The sequence below is a fragment of the Benincasa hispida genome, chromosome 2, assembly GCF_009727055.1.
Source record: "Benincasa hispida cultivar B227 chromosome 2, ASM972705v1, whole genome shotgun sequence".
Classification (NCBI taxonomy): Eukaryota; Viridiplantae; Streptophyta; class Magnoliopsida; order Cucurbitales; family Cucurbitaceae; genus Benincasa; species Benincasa hispida.
The window spans coordinates 11837887-11859273 of record NC_052350.1 but is presented as its reverse complement, the minus strand read 5'-3'; the positions used below and the strand labels follow the sequence as shown (position 1 = coordinate 11859273).

The 21387-nt window shown below is 40.3% G+C and overlaps 1 long non-coding RNA gene across 1 annotated transcript; it reads left to right on the top strand.

Annotated features, from left to right (window-relative positions):
• Positions 1-8289: 8289 nt before the first annotated feature.
• On the top strand, positions 8290-9140 carry LOC120072338. Its single transcript, XR_005480420.1, has 3 exons — positions 8290-8755; positions 8848-8950; positions 9037-9140. It is a non-coding gene; the product is annotated as an uncharacterized LOC120072338 (long non-coding RNA).
• The last annotated feature ends 12247 nt before the right edge of the window (positions 9141-21387 follow it).

The window sequence follows — 21387 nt, the reverse complement described above, 5'->3', positions numbered from 1 at the left end:
TATACGATGATGATGATATGCTTTTGTAGTATGCGTTCGTGTAGTGCTTGTCACAAGTTTTCTTACGCTGGAACCAAGTATAATTCCAACGCAAGTTTCTCAGGGTGATCTGAGGTCGAACACCGAGATTTTTATGTTTAAATGCGATACTAATGTGGTAAATGCGACCGGTTTAAAATAAAGAACAATGAATTGGTTGTGCAGAAAAGTAAATTGCGATGAAAAGTAAATTGCAGTAAAGAATAAAATGAAATGGTAAATAAATTGCGATTAAGTAATTGACTAAACTATTAATGTTACAGGTTGAGGACTGGCTGTGAAGTTGTGCAAAAGAATCTAATGAATGCGGTGGCAAGTCTTGTAAATGAATCAGAAAGAGAATGGGTTGAGGAAAGGACATCGCAAGTTTGTCAATCTTGTTGAGGTCGCAACTCAGGTTCCGCTTTCCCTTGTCTTACACCTTTCAGTGATTGGCCGTGTTCCCATATGTCTATGGTGAAACAGGGATGAATGTGATGAACACAAGGTTGTTTCCATTTCTGGAAATACTTCTCGCTTTAGTTAACGCATTCTTCCAACCTTCTTTTGATAGGCAGAATAACATCTTCACTTCTACTCTCACAGGTGAAGATGCCGTCGAGCATGCTTTAGCTAAACTTAGTTGATTTCCTTAACAAGGATTAACTCACTCGCTTAATCCTTCCCCTTTACCCAGGGGATTAGTGACACATGATGAAGAAAATGGAAGATGAATGTGTGGAGAAGAACAGAGAAATGACAATGATTACGATAATGATATTGAAATCTAAAGATTACCGTTTGTTACAATGGTGAATGAAATATTAAAGATAGATGAACACAGTAGATGAATTGGAAAATAAGAACAAATATGGAAAAGGTGTCAATGTCTTGACACAGATCCCGATCGGAGACATTGTGCTTGCTGGCGTGTGGAAGAAATGGAGTGGAAAGCTTCCCTCTCAGGCTTGCTTTCTAGGTAGAAATGACCTCTTGCACAAAGCTTCTTCTTCGGGAATGGAAATAATTTCGTGCTTGGAGACTTACCTTTCAGTCATGTCCCATCATTCTCTTGGATTTTCTCTGGATTCTCTTTAGACCAGCCTCCTTTACATTGAATTCGATGAAGCTATTTATAGACCTTGGTTCTTTTGTATTAGTGGTCCCACTTTGAAAATCTGATAATTCTTGCCATGGCGTAGTGGAAATGTCCGCTCTGCTCTACGATCAATTTGTTAGAATTGTACAACAGAAAAGTTGTACACTTGTCAGAAGTCTCTGCGAGTTCCTTGCTGTTCACATCTTCGATCGATCGCCGCATGCGGTGTAATTGTTTTGATCTCTTATCGATTGCCGCATGCGGTGGAAATGCGTTGATCGTTTGAATCCATGATCGATTGTCGCATGCACTGCAATTGCGTTGATCTTTTTCGTTCTTGATAAATTGTTGCATGCTGTGTGGATGTGTTGTTCATTTTTGTCCTCGAGCAATTATCGCATGCGGTAACCTATTTTCTGCAAAACAAAGACTTGGACATTCCATTTCGCCATCGCAATGGGGTTAGCAGGTGTGTTCACGACATTTTACAATTTTCATATTTCTAAGCCAATTTCTATATTGTCGACACAACTTTTCCTTCTTTTGCCACATAATCTAAATAAAACGGCATAAATAACTTGTATTTCTACAAGTTATCACACCCCCAAATTTAGATATATGCTTGTCCTCAAGCATATCTTTGACTAAGGTAATTCAGCTCAATTCCTATCCTAACTTTGCATCGATCGGCTACTCTGAATGCTCCACCTCTACATAATTTCTCAACATCGCAAGTTCCTTCCATCCTTTAACATTTCTTCACATGCTCTACTTTATTCTTATCTAAGACATTTCTTCACATGTTCCTTCCATCCCTTCTAGTTTTGAGAAGAATATTTTACCTCTTCTTGCGAAAACAACGAAGTGTGTCTTTTATTCAGTGGCCAAGTTTGCGTCATCGTATAGAGAATGTTGATCATGGTTACACCCTTTGTTTTGGCTTGCTCCCACGGGTGTCATACGAGCATCCAACTTCGATTGTGTACCAAGCTCAACTTCAACTCTTGATCCTCAGTCAAGTTTTACTTTTGCTAGTAAGAGGAGTTGTCTCTTTTATCCTTATTTTCTCTCTCTCTCTTTTTGTTTTTTTTTTTATATTGCGTCGATCCTGGAAACCTACCTACGTTTGGTTTGCTCCCACGGGTGTCATGCGAACATCCAACTACGAGCAGGTTCTTTTCACGACTTCACTCTTATCAAGTTGGGATTTTTCCCTTGCACTGACAGCGGAGTTTTTTTTTTTTTTTTTTGACAATGATGAACGTATTTGCTCTTGTATTACCATACCGTCTTAGATCGCATCTTCTGCAGACCTTCCCCACCCCAAATTTAGAGATGCACAAGGTCCTCATTGCATTGTTTTGGACAGAAAAGACAAACCACCTAGTCAAAATTTTGAAAAGAAGGTTTGAGCAGAGTTTTGTAATAGAGAAGGTAAAGTAGAGCTATTGCGATGAATTGTCTAAGTGTTAGGCAGAAAATGCAATATATAAAGAAATTTTGCTAAGTGTATGCATACAACTCATCATGGTAGCACAATTAAACAACACAATAGAAAAGATAAGAATTACTGCAATAATTGACAAAGGATGATAAAAGTAAAGAGGCTAACGTATAAAGAAAGAATGATTACTCAGTTGTATAAAATTTTTCTATGTACACAAAGAATTATAAATATTGCAACACAAAATTGTAAGGATGCACAAAAGAATACAAGGTATAGCTTTCTATATATATAAAAAACTTGAATGGCCGCAAAGAAAAATTGCAAAATTGAGGAGAAGGCGTTACACCCCCAAATTTAGAGTTGCGGCGGGGAATCTTGATGAGGAGGATGTTGCAGAGGAGCTCGTTGTGGCGCTTCTTGAAATTGCAGAGGTTGCTGTAGATGCGGAGGCACCATGGGACCATGTAGATATGCTGTTAAAAAATTGAAGTACTCATGGTTGCGCTCGACCATCTATCGGTTGTTCAGGCGAATGGTAAAGATGTTGCGTTGAATATTAACCATCACCTGTTGCACCATTGTATTACTGTGTTGCAACTTTGCGTTGCTCTCCTACAACTCCGTTATTGCTTGGCGAAAGAAGTTGAGCTGATGAGATAAGAAGGTCTGCTATCGGCTAAGTCAGCAGCAAGGGATGCGGTGGTGGGTTGTGCCGTCGATGTTTCACCAACATCGATTTGAGGTTGAGCAGAAGGTCCTGCCCCCAAACCGTATGGGTCGTCAACATGCGGTGATAGTGGTGAAAAGTGAGGTGGAGATGGATGGTGGGGGAACGCTGCTAGAGATGCGGGGTTGGAATCAGGAGCCAGGAAGAGGTTTGTGAAGTGTTCGGGAAGAGGGGAAAGGGGTTCGATTGGAGGGCTTGGTGGGCGATTGATTAAAGGCAAAGGGTCCAAGGGTACTTGGGTTTGCTTCTACTGTAATCGTTCTTGGACTATTTCCTTTCCTTTATCATTGCGGCGCTACTTCTTTGGTTTGTGTGGTTGCGGTGCATTTAGATCTATGAGGGGCCTTTTGGTTGGAAGCTCGGGCCAATGTGGTGAATCCTTGAGAAGTATTCTGAGGATCTTCGTGTGGATGATGCCGTGAACTTCAGGCATGGGCTCTTTGTAAATGCCTATGCCCACAGAGAGGCACAGGCTCGAAATCGTCCACGGGAAGAAGTATTGACCTCTCATACAGCCAACAAAACCTCGAATCTGCTTCGCAATGAGGTGGCCTACATCGATCGGAATGTCGCGCGCTATGCAGTATGCGGCCATGACTCGATCCCTTGAAATTGTTTTGTCATACGTTGTTGGGATGAGTCGTCGTTTCACCAAATAAACCCAAAGCCGCGCCTCTGGCAGCAGCTTATTGGAGGCAAGGGTTCTAATGCCTGTTAATGATACTGACCACTTGGTGCCCGATTGCGTTAATACCTTCAGCGCATCCTCCATGTGTTCTTCTTCAGGATCACCAATCAACTTGTTACTCGGTGCTTCCGGGAGGTTCTTCAACTTATAGAGTTCATTGATGTCCTTTGTGCTGAACGACACTACCCTCCCTTCTATGATCACCGCATCTTCAGTGTCAAGGAGCTGACGTGATAGAAGGCCTTCACTATCGCAGGAATAATGATGGATGGACATTGGCAGAAGGTTTCCCACCCATCTTCCAACACAACACTAGTGTTCAGATCCGGTAGTGGCGTCGACGCAGGGAAGAAGCCCATTTCCATCATCAGATCATCATTTTCTTTATTTGTTGTTGGGCGCCCCCTGGTCGATGCAAGCTCGCTGCTCTCTGCTTTCGCTTTGCCCTTGTCCTGAGCAGACGCTAGGCAGGATTTTTGTCTTTGTTTGCATTCCCTTTCCTTGCGTTGCTCTTCTTTTTCCCTTTTCCATTCCTTCACTTGTTTTCTCTTACTTTCTCTAACGCACTGCACATTTGCTTTGCGATGTCTTTCCTTCTCCTCCTCCTCCTCCTTCTTCTTCTTTTATGCTTCTTCTTCTTCTTCTCTCATTTCTCTTTCAAATTACTCCGAGGAAAGCAAAATGCGTTGCTCATCCTCGAGCCTTTTTCTTTCTTCTTCTGCCGCTCTTGCGCTGTCACAGCGGACTGACTCATCGTGAAGTTTTCTAGCCAAATCACCTGCTGTGATGATTTGGCGTGCACGTGACATCTTTTCTTGCTTCTCCTCCATTTCTCTTTTTCTTTTCTCCTTCTCCTCTACTATGTGTTGAAAGAATAATGGGTCACTTGTAGACCCTTGCAGCGCATTCTCCTTGCGACGCTGCATAAGAGGGGTGATGTCAGGGTCTTTTCTATCTTTAGACGCAACCAATCTAGTATACGGTGACAAAACTTATGGTTGCGCTGATGCTCTTACTTACGTTGACACCCCCTCTTCCACCTTTGTGGTGGTTGATTCTCCATCAAAATCTGGATCTTTCCACCCCTCCTTTTTCCTCTTTATTCAGGCGTTTCTCTCCCGCCTGCGTTGTTTTCTTTCACTCTTCTTCTTTTCTTTCTCTCCTTCTTCAACAAGGACTGTTTCATTTCCTTCACTCGTTTTTTCTTTACTTTTTCTCTTCTTCTTCTTCTTTCGGTTGTCCCCGGTTGCTTCTTCGCCTCTGACCACCTCCAAAAGAGCCAAGATGGTCCCTCATATGGAGCCTGTTGGAATCTTCCTTAGGATCTGCAACGGCAGGGCCATTCTCCCAACAAAGCTCCGCCAACTCTTCCTCTGAAGGCAGCGTGGTTGTTCAAACTCCCGCTTTTCGGTAACCCGCAAATCTCTTCTAAGTGCTCAAAATACTGCAAATCACCTCATGTTTTTCCCTTCACTTTAATTCACTTTCCAGTCAAAGGTACTGGGAGTGCCAACCTCAGGTCTTGGTGGAAGAGGCTTTCTCCGTGCTCGGCCCCTTCTCGATTGGTGGGTGGTTTTTCGGCTACAGAGATTTTTCGTCGGGTTTTTCGACGATTCTTGGGAAGGCTTAGGTTTGGGCGGCGAGCGGCGGCTGGTAGCAAGGAAAGCCAACCCCCGTGCGGTGACGAGGGCTTGGGAAGGGGACGATGGTAGGGAAGATAAGTGTGAAGATTGTCCGACCATTTTTTTGTTTGAGGTGAAAGAACTTGGAAAACTTTTAGTCTTAGGAAGAAAATCGGAAGGGTGTGGTATACAGAGAGAATTCTTTAGGGTTTTTCTTTCGCGAGAGATGCAAATGAGCTCCTCGATTGAAGGAGGTGCGATTTATAGGTTGGGCCTTGATGGGCCCAACACAATCGCTTCGTGGCAGGCTTCGGTATTCCACAAAGCCTACCGCCACACCCCTCCCATTATGATTTAGCAGAAATGACGTCCTTTTGTCTGCTAAGTCATAATTCCCTCGGAAGCTGAAGCGATTTTTACTACTCTTCAGTGAAAATTTTATCATTTTTTATCATTTTTCTTTAGTCAAACGGGCGCAATGTTAAGTGATTAATGCAATGTAGCTGTTACCGTAAATGTATATTTGCGGAGGACGGGCACAACGTATGCATTAGTGCAACACACCCCTCAATGCAACACATTTTTAGAGGACGACCACACGGTATTTCTACCAGCACAACACTACCTTCGACATAGTGCTTTTTTGCTGAGGACGGGCGCAGTGTACATACGCGTGCAACTCATCCGTCAACGCAATGCATTTGTGGAAGACAGGCGTAAAGTGTATCTATCAGCGCAAGATACACCCGCCATCGCAATGCATACCAGATGTTATTTTATGGTATCACCAACATCGCAACGCTTATCCAAATTGATAAGACGTTGCGGTGTTCATTTTTTTTTTAACATTCATTCACAGAAATTAGGTTCAATGCAATACTGAGACAGGAATGTAAATAAATTCAACAAAACATGAAATTAAAGAAAGTGGTAAAGAAAGCAATAAATTGAACTAGGCATGAAATTAAATTAACGGAAGCAATAAACTAAGTTTAATAACACAATAATAAAGCAATAAACTAGTTTACGAAAGTAGTAAAGAAAGCAGTAAAGAAAGCAGTAAAGAAAGCATTAAAGAAAGCAATAAAGAAAGTAGTAAAGAAAGCGGTATAGAAAGTGATAAAGATAGTGATAGGGACGCTGAAAAAGGTTTTTTAGGGTTACCATAATCGCATCCCCGCAAGCGATCAGTCTTACTTGCCTAAGTCGATGGTCGTCATGCGTCATTCCACATTGCCCTTACAGTAGGGCTTAATTCATTGACCATTGACTTTGAATGCGCTATTTTGATCCTCGGATGTTAGCTCCACTGCGCCATGGGGAAAGATAGTCTTGATGCAGAATGGCCCAGACTAGCAGGACTTCAACTTTCCTGGAAATAATCACAAACGTGCGTTAAATAAAAGTACCTATTGACCCACGAAGAACGTCCTCTTGCTTTTGTGGTCGTCATGCCACTTCTTGGTTCGCTCTTTATAAAGCTTGGCATTTTCGTAGGCATTCATTTGCCACTCGATGAGCTCGATCAACTGCAACTTCCGGATTTCCCCCGCACTTGACAAATCAAAATTCAGTTTTTTACTTGCCCACATTGCCTTGTTTCTAGCTCGAGAGGCAGATGGAAAATTTTTTCGAAGACCAGGCATATGGGGACATACCGATTAGAGTTTTGAAGGCAGTCCTGTATGCCCTAGTGCTTCATCAAGCTTGGGTGACCAATCTTTTCTGGAGGTACTGACTACCTTTTCCAAGATGGTCTTTATTTCTCTGTTGAGATTTCTGCCTGCCATTGGTTTTGTGTGTGATATGCAGTCGCAACTCTACGGCTGACATTTAAATTTGAATCAACAGGTTGGTGATGATGCGGTTGATGAAATGTGTGCCTTCATCGCTATATTAAGGCAATGGGGCGTTCCATATCGCGTGAAGATATTTTTCTTGAGGAAATTTTGCCACTGTGGCTGCAGTCATTTTTAGCGCATGCGATGGCCTTAACCCACTTTGAAAACACAATCAATTTGCAACCAAAATATATTGATGACCCTCTGAAGGCGAAAATGGGCCCATGAAATCGATTCCCCATACATCAAACAGTTCAATTTCTAAGATCAAAGTCAAAGGCATTTCATCCCGCTAGACATGTTCCCTGTTCTCTGGCATCTGTTGCATTGCACAACATTGGCATGGGCGTCCTTGAATAGTGTTTGGCAAAAAATAGCCGCTCTGTAGGACTTTTTGCGACGGTCCAGTTGCCCCCCAAAATGTCCTCCATAAGGGGACTCATGATAAAAGTTCTAGAATGTGCTTGGTCTCTGTGCTCAGGAACGCATCAATGAGAATATGATCAGGTTCAAGTCGATACAAAGAATGGGTCATTCCAGAAATAAAACTTGACTTCGTGTCTCAACTTCTTCTTCTGCTAGTATGAATAGTCTTCGGGTACTTGGCTGCAAACTATGAAGTTTACAATATCTGCATACCATGGGACATTAATGCATACCGTCATAAGTTGCTCGTAAGGGAATCTCTCTTCAATTTCTTTCTCTTTCTTCTAAACCTCGCAATTTTCTAACCGTGACAAATGATCTTTGTCTTGTTTCTCAGTGCCCTTCTGGTCTTTGATCTCTAGGTCAAATTCTTGCAGGAGTAATTCTAAACCCGAGACTTTCCTTGGATTATTTGCTCTTGTCACACATTGTAGGATGTTGGATTTAAGTTATTGTTGTTCCATTGTTGAAGAAAATGGCAAAGCTTTTGGTTGAAGTTGTCTTTAATAATTTTTGAATTTATAAATAAAGAAAACAAAAGAAAGGGAATAAAGAAAAAGGAAAGAAAAGAAAAGGAAAAGGAAAAGGAAAAGGAAAAGGAAAAAGGAAAAAAAAAAAGAAAATGAAAGAAATTGGAAACCCATTCGGTGCTTAGGGTTTAAAGTGAGAACCCACTCATTTCAGCCCATTTCTCCATCATTTCCCATTATATTTTCAGAGAATTTCGAGAGAGAGAGAGTGAAGGAAGAGGAAGAAGAAGTTGCTGCAGGTTGGAGGTTGAAGAAGGGAGGAAAAGCTCATGGAAGTGCAACCATGGAAAAATTTGGGTTCAACCTATCTATCTCTGGTTTTTAAGTCGATTTGAGCTACACAAGAAGAACTAAGAGGTGAGACCTAACTTTCTTGAAAGTTAATCTATTTTCTAACAAATTTCATGAAGGAAGCTAAATCTGATATTAAATTAATGGTTTTTGAAAAGGAAAACAGAGCACAAAATTTTCGTGCAAATCAGAAGGATCTCTGCTTTTCTCTAGTTTTTCGAACATTCTGGAGTGTACAGGTTGGATTAGAAGCTCAATTGAGTATGTTTGGAAAGCTTATTCAATTTTCTATAACTTACATGAAGAATTCATAAGCCAAAAACGAATAGAAGTAGGTTTAATTTCAGGAGAAATGTAGAGGGTAGCAGAGAAGCACGAATCTGTATTCGCTATGTTTGAGGGATTTCTGGACAAATCCGTTGGGAATATCATTTTTATTCCTTCAGGTAAGTTTTATAGAGTTCCAAAATGAAGAGTTTGATATATAGTACATTAATTTTGGTCAAGTATCAAGGAAGTTATGAGTGTTGGAAGTTAGGGTATTGAATCTGAAAAATCTGGAAAGAAGATGTGAAGTGTGATTTTATTTCTAGAATTTAGAATTCATGAGCATGGAAAGATAAGACAATTTATAGTTCTGATGCTCGGTTTCGTTTGTTTGACAGGCCAAGAGGAAATAGACCGAGTCTACAGACCAGGGAACTAGCCAAGATTGTGAGTGACAAAACAAATTTCAAAAATGATTTCTAAACTGTAATTTATGCTTAAATGGTTTACATGCTTGAATATGAACTTATGAATGATACATGATTTCTATAAATGGTTTCAAGCATAAGTTTTGAACTTAGATTTTCTAATGAGGTTTATATATGAGCACGTGATTATTGACTTCCTGAAAAGTAGTTGAAACGATACCATTTAAGGTAAAGTATTTATTAGCAAGTACTGTTTAAAGATTTTCAGTTTTTCATGAGCAAGTCGAGTAAGCTTGAGTATTACGAAAGATAAAGATAAGCAGGCATGTTTTAATGTTTTCATGTGGTTTTCTGAGACTTATATTGACTACATGACTGAGATATTGAGCCTGAGGCTATATGATACGATGTGCACACAGGTTATATTCCGTTGTTAACGTTAAGTGAACTCCGTGACAACGATGTTGTCGGGAGTGCTGGGCGGGCCCCACTACGACAAAGACGATGGGAATACTGGGCGGGCCCCACTACATCGTAGAGCTAGTAAATGTTGGTTGTACTGGGCGTTCCCTACACAACGTTGATTTGTCGTGTTAGTTAAAATGTTTTATATACTTGATATGCTTTGCTAGATTTTAATGACGTACTTGCGGAACATTTGAGAAAGCTTTTAGCGTTACATGTTTATGTTTAACGCTTTGATTGAATAGATTTATACGTTTAAAGGTTTATCACGTGTTCTGATTTGCGGATTTACAGTTTTAAATTTAGTCACTCACTGGGCTTCATAGCTCACTCTTTCAAAATGTTTTCCCACTTTTTAGGTAGAGATCGAGCTCCCGATGCTTGATAACTGCCAAAGTCTGTTTTCTTCTAAAAGCTTCCAAATCAAGCTTCATACGTGGGTGGAGTTGTACATTGTGTCTGTTTATATTGTAAATTTCTTTGTAAGAACCAGATAGTTTATGGTTGTGTAAGCACTAGATGTCGTGGTTGTGTAAACCCCAGTTGGATATGTTTTTGGTTGTGATATCTCTATCAGGTTATTTTCCAAACCAAGTTATGTCAGGACTGCACTTCATGTGTGTCTAAAGGTTTTCAAGGATTCTGTTGTGTTGTGTTACATGTAAAGTATTTTATATCTAAGATTAGTATGTTTATCAGGTTCAACGATTCAGCAGGGTCAATAGGTATCGTTAGGAAGGGAGGACAATGTCTGTTGGCTTCACGCCATCTCCCTGACTAAGCTAGCAGGTAGTCTGGGAGAGGGTGTGATAGTAATACCCACCTTATCAGTCTTGGTTTTGCATCCTTTTTCGTCATGAGGTATTTGATCGCAGAATGATCAGTATACACCACTACATTTGATCCAATCAGGTACTGCCAAAATTTCTCCAAGGCAAACACCACTGCGAGTATTTCTTTCTCTGTGGTTGTATAATTTTCTTGTGAATCATTCAGCGTCTTACTGGCATAATAGATAGGTTGCAAAATCTTGTCTTTGCGTTGGCTCAAGACTACACCCACTGCATATCCACTGGCGTCACACATCAATGCAAATGGTTGCGTCCAGTCGGTCGCAACCAGAATTGGTGCGGTGATGAGTGCATTCTTCAGCGTGAACGATTCGGCGCATGTGTCATTAAAATCATATTCTCGGTCAATCTTGAGGAGCGCACTTAGGGGTCTTGCGATCTAAGAAAAGTTGTGGATGAATCTTCAATAGAACCCCGCATGTCCCAGAAAACTCCTAAGTGTTTTCACATTGACTGGTGGTGGTAACTTGGATATTGCGTCAATTTTTGCTTGATCAACTTCCAACCCTGCCTTTGATATCTTGTGACCTAGCATTATTCCTTCTTCTACCATGAAATGGCATTTCTCCTAGTTTAGAACCAAATTTGTTTCAATGCATCTCTTCAAAACTTTCTCCATACTTGATAAACAGGAGTCATAGGTGTTGCCAAAAACCGAAAAGTCATCCATGAACACCTCGACTGACTCCTCCAAGAAATCTGAGAAAATGGCCATCATACACCTTTGGAAGGTGCCTGGTGCATTATAGAGTCCAAATGGCATGCGACAGAATGCAAATGTGCCGAATGGGCACGTGAAAGTTGTTTTGTCCTTGTCTTCTGGCGCAATCGCGATCTAGTTATACCCTGAATAGCCGTCAAGAAAGAAAAAGAGTTCATTCCCCACAAGCCGATCCAACATTTGATCAATGAATGAGAGTGGAAATGGTCCTTCTTTGTGGCCAAATTTAGCTTGCGGTAAACCATGCATATTTTCCACCCCGTAGTTGTTCTGGTTGGAATTAATTCATTTTTGTTGTTGGTGACGACTGTCATGCCCCCTTTCTTTGGAACGCACTGCACTAGGCTTACCCAGCTGCTATCAGATATGGGGTAAATGATGCCTGCATCAAGCCACTTCACAATCTCTTTCTTTACAACCTCCCTCATGGCAGGGTTCAGACGGCTCTGCCTCTCTACTGATCCTGTTTTTTCCCTCTTCAAGAATGGATCTTGTGCATGCAGTACGAAGGGACTGATCCCTCGGATGTCCGCTAAGGTCCATCCCAAGGCTTTCGCATATTTCTTGAGGATTTTGAATAAGTGCTTCCTCCTTTCTGTGCTCAGTTGAGGCAAAGATTATAACTAGTAAAGTGTTGTTGCCTCCCAAATAAACATATTGAGGTTGCACTTGGTAGCGCCTTCAACTTAACATGGGTGGTTTCTTCCAAAATGGCTAGTTGCTGTGTGCTCATTCAGATAAACTTTATTGGTTTCAAAATCTAGTTCAGTCCCATATTGTGACGCAAATTCTCCTCCAACATTGCACCAATCTCAAAGTTCTTTTTCCTCCGATTCTTCTCAAACTCGTGCCAATGTTCTTCCTGCAATTCTCCAAAACATACTGACAGTTTTCCATATCACTTGGGTATTTCAACGGATTGAGAACGTTGAACTTTACTTGCTGATTGTCGACTCTTATGGTGAGTTCTCCTTTTTTTTACGTCGATCACGTCGCCCTGTTGTGAGAAACCGGCAAGCCAAGATGATCGAACATCTCAGTGTCAGCTTTCGTAATCCAATATATAATGAAGTCAGTAGGGAAAGATGAATTTATCCACTTGCACAAGTACGTCTTCTTTTTTGCCCTCTGGATGCGTTATTGAATCTGTCAGCCAATTGCAACGTAACTGTGGTGGGTCTTGCGTTTCCGATGTTAACTTCTTGAAGATAGATAAGGGCATCAGTTTTATACTTGCCCCTAAGTCATACAACGCAATTTTCGACTTCTTTACCCCCTATTAGAGCATGGCAATGTGAAGCTCCCTGGATCTTTCATTTTCTTAGGGATATTGTTTTGGAAGAGCGCACTACATTCATACGTTAGTGCGACAGTTTCATTTTTCCCGATCTTCCTCTTGTTTGCGAGTATGTCCTTGAAGAACTTCATATAGCTCGACATTTGTTCCAGCGCTTCTACTAAGTAAAATTGATATGTAGCTGTCGGAGAACCTCCAGGAACCTCTTGAATTGTTTACTATTCATCTTTCTTTTTCAGCCTAAGACGGGAAAGGTGGAGGTTCCCGCTGTACTTCCCGATCAATTTTTACTGTTCATTGAGGTCCCTTGCTTGTGTGTTTTGGGGCTGGAGGTTGCGATGACTTTGATTCTGAATCTTGTTGAGATTCATTTTTGTAGAGGTAGCTGGCTTCTGAAATGGTGATCTGTTGTTTGTGATTGAGTGGTCATGTTTGTGATTGAGTCTTCTGGCCGTTTTACTGATTCTGGTACTGGTGGCATGGGGACCGTCTTCTTAACCGCTTCTCAATGTCACTGCTTGACATTGTTCCTTGCCCCTTGTCCCTGATGCTTCCGAGCGGCTGGGCAGGTGTAACCAGGCGCTCTATTTTTAAGCTTGTTCGCAAGCTATCCAACCTGCACCTCCAAATTTTCTAATGGAGGAAGCTGCTAACTGCATATTGCCTCGTTCTTCTCAATATATTGTTTTAGTAATGTTTCCAAAGACGAGGTACTAAGAAGAGGTGTTAGAAGAGGACTGGTTGGTTGTGTGGCTGCCTACTCTAAAAATTACCTTGACTCTGATTCTGAATGATGGAAAACTGGAGGATTACTCGATTTCCGGGATGACTGTTCTGATGATTCCTATGGCCCCCGTAATTGTTTGATTCCCTCCCCAACAAAGTTTGGATGATTCCGCCAACCAGGGTTGTAGGTGTTGCTAAACGGGTCATTGTGAATAGAGTATACAGATTGTGGATTTGACGGGTAGACTTCCACTGAGTGCCCCTCTCCACATTGGATGCAGTTTACTGCTGCCACTTGCGTCAGCGCATTGGCTTGCGCTGCACTTTGAGAGAGATGTCCTTGATTAATAGCCATAGTCTGGAGGAGCGAGGTTACTGTGGCCATCTGGGCGGCCAGGTGGTCATTGTATCAGCTGGTACAATGACACTTTCTACTCTTCTTCATTCTGAGCCTCTTCCCCCATACTCGTTATGTCACACCCCCTCTCAGATTACCTTTTTAATCTATAAAAGGATATAACCGTGGTAGTTACTAGCCCCACTACCAGCACCCACCACCAAAGCCTTCTAATCTAAATACCAACCTATTTTAAACATTAATAGTACACGCATATAGCAAGCCTCCTAAGGTTCTACAAGGATTATATAAACACACGCATACAACCATGACATAACATTTACAGCAAAATATTCACAGATTGCCCAAACATTTCTAACAAAGCCCTAGTCCCTCTCAAAACATGTGTACATAAAGAGGCCATCAACCTAAGTTCTCCTTAACAAGCCAGGCCTTTCAGTGGCAAGTAGCAGCAGGATCAACCTTGAGGAATCTAATTGCTACCTGAAAAAGGGAAACACAGAAAATCTTTTGAGCTGGTAACCTAGTGAGTGACTATAGAATCATATTACATCATGCATTACATCACTATAAACATGTGAATATACTGATGAGTATCTCAAGCAACTTCCTCTAAACATATTTAAAACCATTCTTAGGCATCATTAACATCATTATTCCTTAGTTGAGAATGAGCCTATAACGCTCTACCTCCCAACGTCTTTTACCGGCCAAGAGACCCATACTTCGGCCTCCCTTTGATGGTGTATGGCCTAAGTGACCCATACCTCGGCCTCTCATTCAGAACTACCTACGTGCACGAGGAGTTTTCTAAGTACTGTTAATACCTTAGGTACTATTACCCAGATACCATCTCCATGTCCTTTGGTATCAGGTTATTTCATAGCATTAAATTAAGTTTCTCTGCATGTCATTTACACAAGAACTCATTCTATCATAGCCTTCCTCTAGGAAGCATATTTCAACATTAGAAACTTAAATTTTGTAATGATTTCACCACGTACCTTGGCCTGTGTCACACATATATAAGCTGAGGAACATATGTTAAGCTATTCTTCAACTATTTGTTGCTTGAGGGAGTGTAAATTCATCATTAACATTACTGTAACTTACTTGACCTTATATGCATAAGTATTAAAAACATTAAGTTCACTTAGTCACTCACAGTTCGTCGGCCTTTTAACGGTTTATACGCCTCTCCTAGCTCTTCTTGGCCTGAAAGGACATAATTTCTGGTTAAACTACTTAGAATTCTTAGCAAAATACCTCAAATAGTTCATTTACAAATGGAAATTTCATCAACAAAGACAGCATTACTAGCGAGATAATCATCATGAGTAAATTCATCCTCATGAGCGAGATCCTCCTCATGAGCGAGATCAAGCTTTTCCTAGCAAACTTTCATCCTAGCGATACTCACCTTACCAACGAGATAAAAGCCCAAATTCCAGCGAGATTTCCTTCTTGAGCGAGATCTTCAGTACAAAATTAGCGAGATTATCATCCTGAGCGAGATCCTCATGCTCTTTATCTCGCTCTCGCTCTCTATGGTGAGCTGTTTGCTTATTCTTCCCAAGCAGCTATCTACTTCTGCACAGATTCTCTGTTTCATCTTCAAAAATTCATAACTCAAAATTCAAAAATCTTTTCAAGAAACTTCCTTCTACAAACTTGTTATAATTGAGTTAAATTTCTTAACTTAAAATTTCAACCGAAAATTGTTTATAGTTTGGTTTGGAGCTTCTAATCTTCACCTCGGGCTTCGATTAATCCGAGATTCTGCCTCTTCTGCAAATTCTTCACTTTTTGTTCTTCTTCTCTTGCAATCTTTCTCCAGAAAGACAACTTCGAAAACTAGATTCTCCCAGCTTTCAAATGACACTGATTTCACTAAATTTGCTCATGTTAATTGCCGAAACCATGCTTTTGAATTTTCACTTCCTTTTAATCTTCCTGCCGCCTCTCGAGTTCAAGGATTAAACTGCCACGTCACCCATACTTAATGTCTCCAGCCAAACCAATAAATGAGCTTCCACATTTCATATAATTTCTTTTTTCTTTCCTATCTCCACGATTCCTATAAGTATACATAGATTCCCATTAGTTAAATATTTATTATAACGTTCCTTTAGCTAACATGCTCATTTAGGAAACTTAGAGTTCGGGGTTTATATGTTATCCATCCAATCATCTGTATTTCGTGAAATGCGATCTAAGATGATCTTCGCTTCCGTATACGTCTTGTCCATGAACCCTCCTGCCGTGGAGGTGTCAGCAACTGCTTGCGTTGATCGATCCAAGCCATTATAAAAAGTTTCCATCAGAACGCAATCGAGAATCCCGATGTGCAGACAGTTCTTCACAAATCGTCTGAATCGCACCCAGACAGTGCTCAGAGTTTCATTTTCCATCTGTTCAAAATTTAACACGTCCCTCCGTCTTCTTGCGTTGATGGCTGACGGGAAAAATTTCTTCATAAACCTCCAACCAACTGGTCCCATGAGTTGATTTCATTTGGCTCTAGTGAATGAGCCCACCTCTTTGCTTCATCCTGTAGTGTATACAGGAAGAGATACAACCTAATTCCTTCAAGAGTCACACTAGGAATGGAGAATGTGTTGCACATTTCAACAAAGCTGGTCAAGTGTGCATGTGGGTCTTCTCCTTGTAGACCTCCGAATTGCCACCCGCATTTTGGATCATTTGTAGCATGACCAGCTTTATCTCAAATCTTGCATTCTCTTCTACTGTGGATCTTGCAATTCCAGGCGAGAAGTCATTTATGCCATTTTATTTATTTCTACCGTGGGACTTGTAGAAATACAAGTTATTTATGCCATTTTATTTAGATTATGCGGCAAAAAGAAGGAAAAGTTGCATCGACAGTATAGAAATTGGCTAAGAAATACGAAAAATTGTAAAGTTTCGTGAACACACCCGCTAACCCCATTGCGATGGCGAAATGGAATGTCTAAGTCTTTGTTTTGTAGGAAATAGGTCACCGCATGCGATAATTGCTCGAGGACAAAAATGAACAATGCATCCACACAACATGCGGCAATTGATCAAGAATGAAAAAGATCCATGCAATTTCAGTGCATGCAACGATCTATTTCCTACAAAACAAAGACTTGGACATTCCATTTTTCCATCGTAATGAGGTTAGCGGGTATGTTCATGACACTTTACAATTTTCGTATTTCTAAGCCAATTTCTATATTGTCGACCCAACTTTTCCTTCTTTTTGCCACATAATCTAAATAAACCGGCATAAATAACTTGTATTCTATAAGTTACCAGGGATCACCACGAAGTAAACTTGTTTTAAGTGGGATTTCTAATGAGACTGCTGAGACTTCAACAAGAGTTGTTGAACATGCTGATAGATCGAAAAGGGTTGTTGATGTCAGTTCATCTAGTCATCCATCTCAAAAGTTGAGATTGCCTCGACGTAGTGGGAGGGTTATGAACTCACCTGTATGCTACATGGGTTTAACAGAAGCCTAAAACATCATATTTGATGATGGTGTTGAGGATCCATTATCGTATAAGTAAGCAATGAAAGATGTTGACAAAGATGAATGGATTAAAGCCATGAATCAAGAAATGGAGTCCATGTACTTCAATTATATTCCGGAGCTTGTAGATCAACCTAATGGGGTAAAACCTATAGGTTGTAAATGGATCTACAAGAGGAAGAGGTGTAGATGGAAAGCTACAGACCTTTAAAGCTAGACTTATGGCAAAAGATTATACCCAGGTTGAAGGAGTGGACTATGAAGAAACTTTTTCACCTGTTGTCATGTTAAAATCTATTAGGATTCTCTTGTCCATATCCACATATTATGACTATGAGATATGGCAAATGGACATCAAGACTGCCTTTTTGGATTGTAATTTTGAAGAGACCATTTACATGATTCAAACAGAAGGATTCATTGAACAAGATTAAGAGCAAAAGGTTTGCAAGCTTAATCGATTTGTCTATGGACTGAAACAAGCATCTCGATCTTGAATGAATTGGTTTTTTATTTATTCAAATTTATAGTATAGATAAACGACCGCGGGCCAAAGGACAAAACTCATCCATTTTTAAAAATGGAAGGTAAGAAAAAGCCTAATACAAACAATAATGAGGAAAGGAAAACGATTCTATTTTTAATATAAGATTTGATATTGCGATCAAATCTTATGGCTTTGATCAGAATGTTGATGAGCCTTGTGTTTACAAGAAAATCATCAACAACTCAGTAGCTTTGTCGTGCGTGTAGGTTTTCTGACTGATGTTAAGAAATGGCTTGCCGCCCAATTCCAAATGAAAGATTTGGGAGAGGCGCAATTTTTTCTAGGGATCTAGATTATAAGGGATCGTAAGAACAAAAGGTTGGCCTTGTCTCAGTCATCGTATATTGACAAGATGATTGTCAGATATTCGATTCACAATTTCAAGAAGGGTTATTACCTTTCAGGCATGGAATTGTATTGTCTAAGGAACAATGTCTTAAGACTCCTCAAGAGGTTAAGGAAATGAGAAGGATTCCCTATGCATCGATTATTGGTAGCCTTTGGTAGCCTTATGTATGCAATGATATGTACTAGACCTGACATCTGCTATGTAGTAGGGATTGTCAATCGATATCAGTCCAATTCAGGATTAGATCACTGGACTGTGGTCAAAACGATCCTCAAGTATCTTCGGAGAATGAGGGACTATATGCTCGTGTATAGAGATAAGGATTTGATCCTTACAAGATACACAAACTCTGACTTCCAGACTGATCGGGATTCTTGGAAATCCACATCAAGGTTGGTGTTTACTCTGAATGGAGGAGCTATAGTATGGCAAATCATCAAGCAAGGATGCATCACAAACTCCTCTATGAAAGCCGAATACATAGCTACAAGTGAAGCTGCTAAAGAGGCTGTTTGGCTTAAGAAGTTCCTTACTGATTTGGAAGTTATTCCAAATATGTCTTTGCCCATCACACTTTATTGTGATAAAAGTGGTGTTGTGGTAAATTCTAAGGAACCTAGGAGTCACCGAAGAGGCAATCATAGAGAAGGGAAATATCATTTGATTCGGGAGATTTTGCATTGAGGTGATATGATTGTCACGAAAATTGCTTCGGAGCACAACGTTGTTGATCCGTTTACAAAGGCTCTCATGGCTAAAGTGTGCGAAGGTCATCTAGAAAGTCTGGGTCTACGGGATATGCGACACATTGTCTAGGGCAAGGTAATGTTACTAGGGTAAAGTGTATGCCCTAGTTTATCGTATTTTTGTACTTTATTTGGATTGTACATTAGTCTCCCTAAGCTTTAGGACAAGTGGGAGATTGTTAGGAATTGTGTCCTAAATCTCCTTGTAATCTCGTAGTTTTGTAAACTCTGTATAAACATATTATTGTTAATAAAATAATTGTTATTTTATAAGCATCTACTCAATCCAATAAACTAAGATCCGAGGTTAATTCATGTAATTTAAACAAGTATGTAGAGACATACAAGTGGATCTTATTTAAAAAATAACCTAAATGGTCTGGAGTAGATGGATAAGGCTGGGTAGCTTATCCTAGTGGTACTACGGATACGACCCACTTTGTAGGTATTACAAGTGTTGTAAAGTGCTACAAATGATCTGATCTTGATCATTCATGTGGAGACATGCGAGCGGGGGTATCTTATACAAACAGTTTGTATAAGACCGGACCATAAAATGATTAGTCTCTTTATATAACACCGTTAATAATAGAGACTTACATTTCACTAGGATGACCATAGGTGACATGACCTGAATCCTGAGTGAGTTGTGAACTTGATAACTGGTAGAAATACAAGTTATTACAACTCAAATTAGTAAAACAATGAGAGAAAGCGATGATAAAATAGGCAATATCATGTCTGACAGTGCTAAACTTAAAGGAATTGCGATCGCTAATGCTCATCACATAAAAGCAGTTAATTTACCTATTTTGTGCAGGTACAATGCGATGGCGCATATGAAATTGCGATCCAAGGGCACAATGCGACAACGTGCTTGAAGTTGCGATCGCAAGTCATGCGATCGTGAGAAGTTTCTTAAAAAGTGATCGCATAAAGACTAGCATCAAGGCGACAGCATAATAAATCATGATGGGACGTAAAGCTGATAACGGTTGATTCCGAATTCAGTTGACAAGCTGTTAAAAACCATATTGTAGCAAGTACATTGAACTTTCAGTGACTTTTAAACGGCGCAACAGAGTAGGGAAATTAATGCCGCCCATCATTGAAATCATTAGTAAGAAAATCTGCTTCACCTTAAAATCTACAAATACCGAAGACCACCAAAGAGATAAGGAATCGACACAAACATAGATATAGAGGACGGAGAGAGCAAGGAGACGAGGCGAAGCCAAGAGAAATTGCTCCCGACAGCTCGAGAGACTGCAAGAAAGCAATACAAAGGAGAGAAGGCCAACCCTTGCGAAAGCAAGAATCCGCAATTAGAACAAAGTTGAAGTGATAAAGAGCAGTGTAAAAGGCCATGAGAAGCAAGACATTGCTTATCGGGCTTTTTATTTCTCAAATCCATTTGTTATTTTGTACTCAATACTTTATTTGCAGAAAATGGGTACTTCATCTCTACTTATGTTCAATCTCTCCACACCATGCATGAGTAGCTGAATTTTTGAATGGGTTGAGAAGTACTTAGCTAGCATGACTTAAGATATGCATTTTATGCGATCATCTTGTCCAATGTATGCGTCATTCATCATTTGGACATACTTGAGAGAGTAGTCTAAAGATAAAATCTAGGTTTGAGAGAGTCGAATTGGATCGCATAAGCAAGAGTAGAAACTTAGAAATAAGTTCTATCTGCTGTTTCCCATACACATTGCATGCATCCTAGAACTAGGAAATGTGGCATTTTGCATTGAGAAATGTAGTACTAATATTTGTGTATAGCATGATCGCATAACTTGTACACAATCTTGGGAAATGTTAGCTAAATCCCTTCTCAACCCCTTCATCGCATACTTATTGTAACTCTTCGCTTTCATCATTCTGCCTTCAAATCCGTTGCATAGGAAAATCTAAATCAAAACACCATCTACTTCTTTTTCACCACCGCAATAGAATCAAAGAGTTTGTCGCATATTTATTTAGTAGTCCCTGTGTTCAACCTTGGACTTACCAGGAACCTAAGAAAGCTTATACTTGGGCTTTGTTAGGAAAACTTGTATCATCATCGCATCTGCACATCATCGCATACACACATCATCGCATCATAAATAAACGCATTAAGTTTTTGGCACTGTTGTCGGGGACTACAGTATAGATTGCGCTAACATCAAACCTCTTTGATCTTTGCAGCTTTTGACCTCTGTTGCATTGTTATTCCTTCAGTAAAGGAAGAAGCAAGCGTCCCATGAGTGAAGGACACCCTCCTGAGCTTAACAACGACCCAGAGATCGAAAGAACATTTCGCAAAAGATAGAAAGACAAACGTAGACAATAAGGAAGAACTCACTAAATGGCTGAACAACCTGAAGAACGAGTCACAAATGAAAACAACATAATGAAAAATCCTATCCTACTGGGA